Genomic DNA, 9,773 nt, shown 5'->3' with positions numbered 1-9,773 from the left:
TCAGCCCTGCCCACTCACATTCCAACTAGTCAGACAGGAGGCAATGGACAAAGCCATGCCCCTCCCAGGCAGCAATTTGGGGCTGATGAGGGCACAGGCCAGAAAACCTGAGCCAGCTGGCCGAAAAAGGGCCTGTGGTGTGGGGTTGCCATGGCGACGAGCCTCTTGCCAGGCTTTGAAGGCCCGCGTGTGTGAAACTGTGACTTAGTGTTGTTTGTCCCTCGAGCTAAATGAAGAGAGCGCTTTATTTGTAAATTTGGGCGATTTCCCCCCCTCCCTCCAGGCGTTCGTACTGTGTGAAAAGGACGGTGCAAAAGTGTTATAATGGGGACTTTTTGTCTTCTTCGACTCCTATGTCTGTCTGCAGGATGGTACACTGACATGCTCTGACAAGCCTCTCCTTGCTCTGTTTTCCACTAAGCTGTGATCCTAAACTGAACACAACAGTGCTTGGCTTAGTGTTAATTGGCGAAACTTAGCTTATTTCATGAATTTGTGAGTTTATGGCAAATCTTCCCCTCTCCCAAACTCATAGCAATATTGTGCTGTGACAGACTGCATATAAATTGACGTCCTCAATGGGCCATTAGCCTGATCCTGCAGGCTCATATTACCGGTACGTCCTTATGTTTTTATTGTGATTTCATACATGGAAGCAAACATGGAAGTTCATTCACACATAACTGCTCCTCGATGCACGCATCAGTATATCTTCCAGAGGGGTACCAATGCAAATCTCTTGCAGCAAAAGCAGCAAATAATATCACGGCACTTTATAAAGACGAACAGGTTTATTGTGACGTAAGCCATGGGTAACCAGTCATGTGCTTTCCAGGCATTGTGGGACTCTGCTTCCCATCAGCCCTAGCCAGCATGGCCAATGGTCGGGGTTGATGGGAGTTGTAGTCCAACAGAATCAGTTGGCTACTCCTGAACTAGGCAGTCTGACCCAGTTGTAGTAAGCCAGACTTCATGGACCATGCGTCTTCCAGAGGTTGTTGGACAACATGCGCTGCCTGGGGCTGATGGGAGTTGTAGTCTAGCAACATCTGCAGAACATAGTCATTGCGACTGTTGTTGTTGTTTAGTCGTTTAGTCATGTCCGACTCTTCGTGACCCCATGGACCAGAGCACGCCAGGCACTCCTGTCTTCCACTGCCTCCCGCAGTTTGGTCAGACTCATGTTTGTAGCTTTGAGAACATTGTCCAACCATCTCGTCCTCTGTCGTCCCCTTCTTCTTGTGCTGTTAATCAGTCGGTTGGATAGCTTGGTTGGTTAGAGCGTGGTGCTGATAACACCAAGGTTGCAGCTTCAGCTAGCTGCATATTCCTGCATTGCAGAGGGTTGGACTAGTCAGGCATGTCCAACTCCCAAGAGACTGTGATCTACTCCCACTATAAAAAAAAAAAAAACTGGCAGTGATCTGCCCATTGGATTGACCAAAGTTATTAACAACAACAACCCAGGGTTTCCTGCCTAAATTAACTTCCTTGGACCTGAGTGAAAACTATATACAGTGGTAACTCGTGTTACAGACGATTCAGATTACAGACTCCACTAACTAACCCAGAAAGGGTTAAGAACTTTGCTTCAGGATAAGAACAGAAATTGCATGGCAGCGGGAGGCCCCATTAGCTAAAGTGGTACCTGAGGTTAAGAACAGTTTCAGGTTAAGAACGGACCTGCAGAACGAATTAAGTTCTTAACCTGAAGTACCACTGTACACAATACCCCTGGTGGCCAGGGTGAGAACTTCAGTACATAACAAAAGTTGTTCAGCTTTTTTGGGGGGGGGCGATCAATCAGGAACACACAATCAACCAGGATCAACCAGGGTTGCCCCACGATCGACTGGTAGAATGCAATCAACCTGTTGGACATGCCTGGACTAGATGATCTTCAGTGTCCCTTCCAACTCTAGGATTCTATGATAGCCTTCATACATGAGTCTGTACGTACATTTCAAGTCATTTTACCTATTCATTCCATTTTTATCCCACCCTTCAAAAAAGAACCTCAAGGCAGCATGCATTACTAGAGGGGTGTGTGGGCTTGTATGCAACAATCTAGTAAAGGTAAAGGAACCCCTGACCGTTAGGTCCAGTCACGGACGACTCTGGGGTTGCGGCGCTCATCTCGGTCTACAGGCCGAGGAGCCGGCGTTTGTCCGCAGACAGCTTTTCCGGGTCATGTGGCCAGCATGACAAAACCGTTTCTGGTGAACCAGAGCAGTGCACGGAAACGCCGTTTACCTTCCCGCCAGAGCGCTACCTATTTATCTACTTGCACTTTGACGTGCTTTTGAACTGCTAGGTTGGCAGGAGCAGGGACCGAGCAACCGGAGCTCACCCCGCCGCAGGGATTCGAACCGCTGACCTTTCGATCGGCAAGCCCAAGCGGCACAGTGGTTTAACCCACAGCACCACCTGCGTCCCATATGCAACAATCTACTCTAATATAAATTATACAACATGATGTATGTATAAAAATTTTCCTCTGACTCCAGCGAAGGTCCCCTATCAAATAATTTGCTGGTGGTGAAAATGAATGCTAATACGATCTCCTACCTCACACTATACTCTTCGTGAGTGGCATCAGTGCTACTCTAGCAAAAAACCTCCAGCTAATTCAGCCCATTTCCCCAGTCTTACATTTTCTTTTCCCTTTACTTAACCTAATTGGTACTTGTTGTCTCACAAGGCCTTTGCATATATTCATTAACGTCAATTATCCAGAGGCAAAACTCAAATAATGCTTATTGCAGCACTCCAGGCAGGTATCAGCACATTTGGGGGAACTCCAAATATGTTGGCCGAGGGAGCTGTATGCCGGCTCCCTCGGCCGATAAAGCGAGATGAGCGCCGCAACCCCAGAGTCGGCCACGACTGGACCTAATGGTCAGGGGTCCCTTTACCTTTACAGCTCAGTACAGCCTACTCTGATCGGCAACAACTCTCCAGGGTTCCAGATGCAGACCATTCCCAATCCTACCTGTGCACGCTGAGGATTGAACCCGCAACCTTCTGCATATCTACGACTACTCCCGTTCGTTAAGCCTTTGACTTCATCCCTCAGGCCTCCTCTCGTAACTGAAATAAATATGTGACAGCATTTGCTGATATTCAAATGTTGCTGTCTCCTCCTCCCCCCCTTTTATTGACTCTATTATTGTGAAGATGAACCTTATAAGCGGCTTGCAGGCAGAGACGCACTTAGCTTGGAGTCATTTTGTTTCTCTTGCTTGTGGTTTCCATTTTGTTTTGTTTTGCTTGCTTGCTTACATGGGTGCCGGCTCACTAGGGCCCTGGGTGCTCAAGCACCAACAAAATTCCCCATGAAGGGGCCAGGCACCCACATATTTCAGCGCCAGGGCCATGCACAAGGCATGGCAACCACGGCTCTGGACGCCCCTGGTGGTGCAGTGACAATAATTAACAATTAGTAACTGTAATTTCTGGTAAGGTTTTTATTAAAGTTTTTCATAATACCATAGGATATAGAAAGCAAATGTAAATAAAAAACCAAAAATTCAAATAGAGTAAGTAAAATAGTAACCATAACTGTAAATAAGATCTTCAAATTAAATGAATTCCAGTTGTCAAATAGCGACACCAATTCCTTTAGCCATGTTTATTTATAGGCAAGTGCCAGACTAAGTAATTTTCCACCAAGGGGAGAAAAAACACCACACAAGTTTGACTTCCTGAAAGTCATCTTCATAAGTTCCAGTGTTTTGGCTTACCTTGTTCCACTGAATGACTACAACTTTTTCCCACTCGTAGCTTGTTCAGTCAGGGCTAAACAAATGACTCTGAAGTCACAATGTACACTGTCTGGAGCAGCAGTGTGAAGTGGAAGAACTGGGAATGCTAAATTAAAAGCTCTGCAGAGCTACCATCCTGTGGAAGTTGGGAGTGAGAAAACAGGAGCAATTCTCTCATTAAAAACGAACACATTGTGTTTTTTTGTTTATTTCATTTGTGAGTCCCTTGACTCCAAAATGGTCTCCAAGTGACGTATCTGATCAAAAGGCATACAAATGAAAATGAACATCAAAAAATAAAATGAAATCAGGCTTCTTAGGCTGAGCGGATGCAAGTCAGCTTTTATCCGCCTAACACAATCGAGCCCAGCAGATGACCCGGTCATTGAGCATTCGTCCTGATTTGCTTATGTGGTGGTTAGATTATATCCCGTCTTTATTGAATCATAGAACCACAGATTTTGTTATATATATTGATCCGGATAGCATGAGGGAGCAGGCTTCCACAGGGGTAAAAGATAAAAGTAAAGGACTCCTGGACGGTTATGTCCAGTCAAAGGCGACTATGGAGTTGTGGTGCTCATCTCACTTTCAGGCCAAGGGAGCCAGTGTTTGTCCACAGACAGCTTTCTGGGTCATGTGGCCAGCATGACTAAACAGCTTCTGGAACAACGGAACACCGTGACAGAAACAAGAGTGCATGGAAATGTCATTTACCTTCAAGCCACAGCAGTATCTACTTGCACTAACGTGCTTTCGAACTGCTAGGTTGGCGGGAGCTGGGACAGAGTAATGGGAGCTCACCCCGTCACAGAGATTCAAACCGCCGACCTTCTGATCGGCAAACACAAGAGGCTCAGTGGTTTAGACCACAACGCCATGTGTGTATCCCTAGCTGGTCATGAAATCACATTAAAAAAATAAAGTGTGTGATTCCTTGGCTGGTGGGACTACAATGTATACAGCTGCCGCTGCGCCGCCGGACCACGATTTCTGTTCTCATCCTGAAGCAAATTTCTTGAGGTACTGAGGTACTATTTCTGGGTTAGCAGAGTCTGTAACCTGAAGCATATGTAACCTGAAGCGTATGTAACCAGAGGTACCACTGTACTCGCTTTTTTGTGGGGGAGGGACACACCTTCCAATCAGCTGTTCAGAAGTGGGAGCAAAGGGTTGTATTCAGTCTTACTCTTCCCTGTTCTTCCACACGCTCATACCCCACAGCTGAACTGTGCTTGTCATTGCTTTCTGAACAAATAAAAAGGTAAAGGTACCCCTGCCCGTACAGGCCAGTCTTGACAGACTCTAGGGTTGTGCGACCATCTCACTCAAGAGGCCGGGGGCCAGCGCTGTCCGGAGACACTTCCGGGTCACGTGGCCAGCGTGACAAAGCTGCATCTGGCGAGCCAGAGCCGCACACGGAAACACCGTTTACCTTCCCGCTAGTAAGCGGTCCCTATTTATCTACTTGCACCTGGGGGTGCTTTCGAACTGCTAGGTTGGCAGGCGCTGGGACCGAGCAACGGGAGCGCACCCCGCCGCGGGGATTCGAACCGCCGACCTTTCAATCAGCAAGCCCTAGGCACTGAGGCTTTTACCCACAGCGCCACCCGCGTCCCATTCTGAACAAATAAGGCATCAGAAAACTACATATAAAAACGGGAATGAGCTAACCTGCACGTACAAACCCATTTTCTAATCCTATTACGTTTTGCTGACTCTGCTAGAGTTAAGGCTCCCTCTGATGGACAGAAATGGCCTCAGTTGTCACTTGCTAGTGGTTTCCAAACTGTGCTTGAGCAAAGAGAGCATTCTAACGCTTGCTCTTAAAAGGGATCAATAGATGGTGAAACGTCTGGGGACCCCGTGTGATCGCCACATGAGGCTCCCACCATTCCTCATCAGAGCAGTACTCCTCAGCCTGGTCTCTGACCCCAAAGAGTGTTGGAGCAGCAAGCATCAGGTTCAAACTCTAATTCAGCCATGAAGTTCATTGGATTGTGTTGGGCTACTCACTTTCTGTCTCCTTAACCTACCTCAAAGGGTTCTGGTGAGGATACAAGCATGGGGAAGAGCCATGAGTGCAGCCCAAGGCTTATTCGATGAAGGAAACAACTACTAATCTGCAATAAATAAATACAGCTCAGACTTAAGGATATTTAAACCTAATTAACGCCAATGTACCCATGCACATCTAACTCTGAACTGGTTTATAGCCAGTACGCCATGCATTGGTGGGTTTGGGAGAAGCAATTTATGGGAGTTTGATGTGATGCAACTTTTTAATAATAACAGCACATTAATGGCTGTTAATATTGGAAGTGCACGAACCTGTTCTTTTTAAGTGCCCGGCAACCTCAACAAGACTGACATAATGGTTAATAGTCTCTCTCTCCAATATTATCAAGCCCTTTCATTAAAGGATTCTGAGACACTTCGTACCTCTAGTAATTATATCATTCTTGAGAGTTGATTTAACAAACACAAACCAGTCAATCGGCTCTCCCTAAAGATGGGGCAGTAACAGGTTATTACCCTTAACTTTGCTAAGGATGCACAGAAAGGAAGGGTGGAATTTGAGCACTAATTGGCAATGTGGAATTTACAGGTTTTAGTGGGACTAAGAGTGATCTCGGCCTCCATGTCAAATATTAACGCAACCAACTTAAAGACTCATTTTGGAAATTATCTGTGTTTGAAGACAGAAAAAAAGGTTGGTTTATGAATAGTAGAAGAGTTGGATGTTATTCTGGAACAGGCATAGGCAAACTCGGCCCTCCAGATGTTTTTGGGACTACAACTCCCATGATCCCTAGCTAACAGGACCAGTGGTCAGGGATGATGGGAATTGTAGTCCCAAAAACATCTGGAGGGCTGAGTTTGCCTATGCCTTTTCTGGAGCAATGCTCATTCATTCATTCATTCATTCATTCGTACATAAATAGGATTCCTTTTCAGATTGTTCTCTTGAGGCCATAACATTATATTTTTTAAAAATATGCGTTTTGGTGTTCTAGCCCTTTGTTTTTGCTGTGAGCCAGTTTCTTTAAAAAAACCAAAAAACAATTTTATTGCTTTTTAAACAAATACAAATAGCTGAGACAGTAGAACACGAGATTCTTAATCTCAGGGTTGTGAGTTCAGGCCTCACTTTGGGCAAAAGATTCCTGCATTGTGGGGGGTTGGACTAGATGACCCTTCTGGCCCTTTCCAACTCTATAATTCTATGACTCTAAGTGTTTTGCATATATGTGTGTGTGTGGCTGATAGACAAAGAATAAGAAGTGTTTCCTTTTCCTTTTCTTCTTTTTCCTTTATTTTATCTCCTTCGGTTTTTATGTTTTAAAAATGCTTGCCACTTGATGTTAACTTTTGCATATTTTTTCTTTGTTCTGCAAGCTTTAATTAAAAAAAGCTTTCTGAAAAAGAAGGAAATCAGGCTCTAAATATAGACAATGGTATATTGTCTCGCCATTTCTGCATATTCCATAAGTTTTTGTATCCATTCTTCCCTTGCTGAGACTTCGTCTTCTTTCCATTTTGGGGCCAGTAACATTCTTGCCACTGTAGTCGCATACATGAATAGGTTTCTATACAATTTAGGTACAGTGGTACCTCAGGTTAAGAACTTAATTCGTTCCGGAGGTCCGTTCTTAACCTGAAACTGTTCTTAACCTGAGGTACCACTTTAGCTAATGGGGCCTTCCGCTGCTGCCGCGCGATTTCTGTTCTCATCCTGAAGCAAAGTTCTTAACCCTAGGTACTATTTATGGGTTAGCGGAGTCTGTAACCTGAAGCGTCTGTAACCTGAAGCGTCTGTAACCTGAGGTACCACTGTAGTTCTGTCCCTTTCTCCCCAAGAGAAAGAGAGAGTTTGAGTTTCACACAGTGTCTGCTTGGCCACTGGGAAAACAGAATGCTGGGAAACTGGCCTGATTCCGCAGGGTGTCCTTATGCCCAATGGTTTGTCTCAGCATAAGATATCTTCTAATGTTCCTAAACACTTTGCCATCAGTAATTTTTTTTAGCTTTCCCCCTGCACTATATCCGTGACTGACTTTGCAACAGCTAACAAAATCCATGGCTTTAGAGGCATCCGTTTTACTTTGTTCGATTTTGCAACGGCGTCTATTGCAGGTAGGGAAGAGAAGCAGACAGCTGCCTGCTCTGATCTCATTAACGCTGGTAAAGGTCTGTAATTGCACAGTTAATTGTTACTGGCAAAAGCCGAACGTAGCGATTAAGACCGGGAGGTATAGCTATTTGGAATTTGTAAACAGTAAAAACAATCAGAAGATATCTGGTTCTCTGGGACTCAGGAGGAGGGCGTTGCACAGACCTGAATAGGCTTCCAGATGTCAAAACAGAACTTTGTGCTCCCACTGGCCCTCTAACGAAAACAAGACAGTGATTAGACTCGTTAAGCACTATGCCTTCTGTACTTACCCCAATCCAAGATTTAAGTTCATCTATAAAATAATTAGGGAGACGGGTGGCGCTGTGGGTTAAACCACAGAGCCTAGGGGTTGCCGATCAGAAGTCGGCGGTTTGAATCCCCGTGACGGGGTGAGCTCCCCCCTGCTCCTGCCAACCTAGCAGTTTGAAAGCACATCAAAGTGCAAGTAGACAAATAGGTACTGCTCCAGCGGGAAGGTAAACGGCGTTTCCGTGCACTGCTCTGGTTCGCCAGAAGCGGCTTAGTCATGCTGGCCACATGACCCGGAAGCTGTATGCCGGCTCCCTCAGCCAATAAAAGAAGATGAGTGCCACAACCCCAGAGTTGTCCGAGACTGGACCTAATGGTCAGGGGTCCCCTTACCTTTATAAAATAATTATATATGCCCATCAGGTACTGCCACACCTTTAAGTTTGTTTATTGTATCGTTCATATTTACTGTACATTTTGAATTTAATCTATTATATTATTTGCAGGTATAAGAGGTCAGCCTGCTGGATACATATCCTCCAACTTTTATCCAATGAAAATAGGGGCGTCCCATTCCACAATGATAATTTTACTATTTATAACCCGCACATCTTACTGGGTTGCCCCAGCCACTCTGGGTGGCTTCCAACATATATAAAAACATAATAAAACATCAAACAACTTCCCTCTACAGTGGTACCTTGGGTTACAGACGCTTCAGGTTACAGGCGTTTCAGGTTACAGACTCCACTAACTCAGAAATAGTACCTCGGGTTAAGAACTTTGCTTCAGGATGAGAACAGAAAAAGTGCTCTGGCGGCGCGGCAGCAGCAGGAGGCCCCATTACCTAAAGTAGTACCTCAGGTTAAGAACAGTTTCAGGTTAAGAACAGACCTCCAGAACAAATTAAGTTCTTAATCTGAGTTACCACCGTACAGGATTGCCTCAGATGGCTCGGGGGGGGGGGGTCGGATAACTCCACACCCTCCAACATTTCTCCAATGAAAATAGGGACGTCCTAAGGAAAAGCGGGACATTCTGGGATCAAATCAGAAACCAGGACGGCTTCTCTAAATCAGGGATGTCCCTTGAAAATAGGGGCACTGGGAGGGTCTGGTGGTGCCCTGAGTCCCTTCCAGCTGTTGAGGTTCTGTAACCAGCGAGGGCTAAACAACTGGGTATCAAACAAAAAATAAGGCTGTTGGGGTGGCAGATTATGTCTGCAGAAATCAAAACCCAATGGCACAGAGAGAAATGTGAGTGACAGAGGCAATATCACAATTTTTGAAGCAGAGGTACTTCTTCTGTTCTGAGGCAGGGATAATAAGAGAGGGAGGAATGCACATCTGCTCTCAACCTATGTGTATTCAAGAGAGCTTGTGAAATATTTTCTGTCTGCATGTAACAGCTATGTGCATAGGCTTATATTTATATGATCTTTGACTCTACTGCAAACAGTAGAGTCCCTGATTACACAGAGAAGTCTGTGACCTTACAGCTTAGATGTATGTGTACACACACACACACACACACACACACGGTCTGGTCTACATTGTTTTTAATTCCCAAATGTGTCCACTGCC

Source organism: Podarcis muralis, chromosome 4 (genome assembly GCF_964188315.1).
Source record: "Podarcis muralis chromosome 4, rPodMur119.hap1.1, whole genome shotgun sequence".
In the NCBI taxonomy this organism is placed as follows: domain Eukaryota; kingdom Metazoa; phylum Chordata; class Lepidosauria; order Squamata; family Lacertidae; genus Podarcis; species Podarcis muralis.
Note: the sequence above shows the minus strand (reverse complement) of the source record.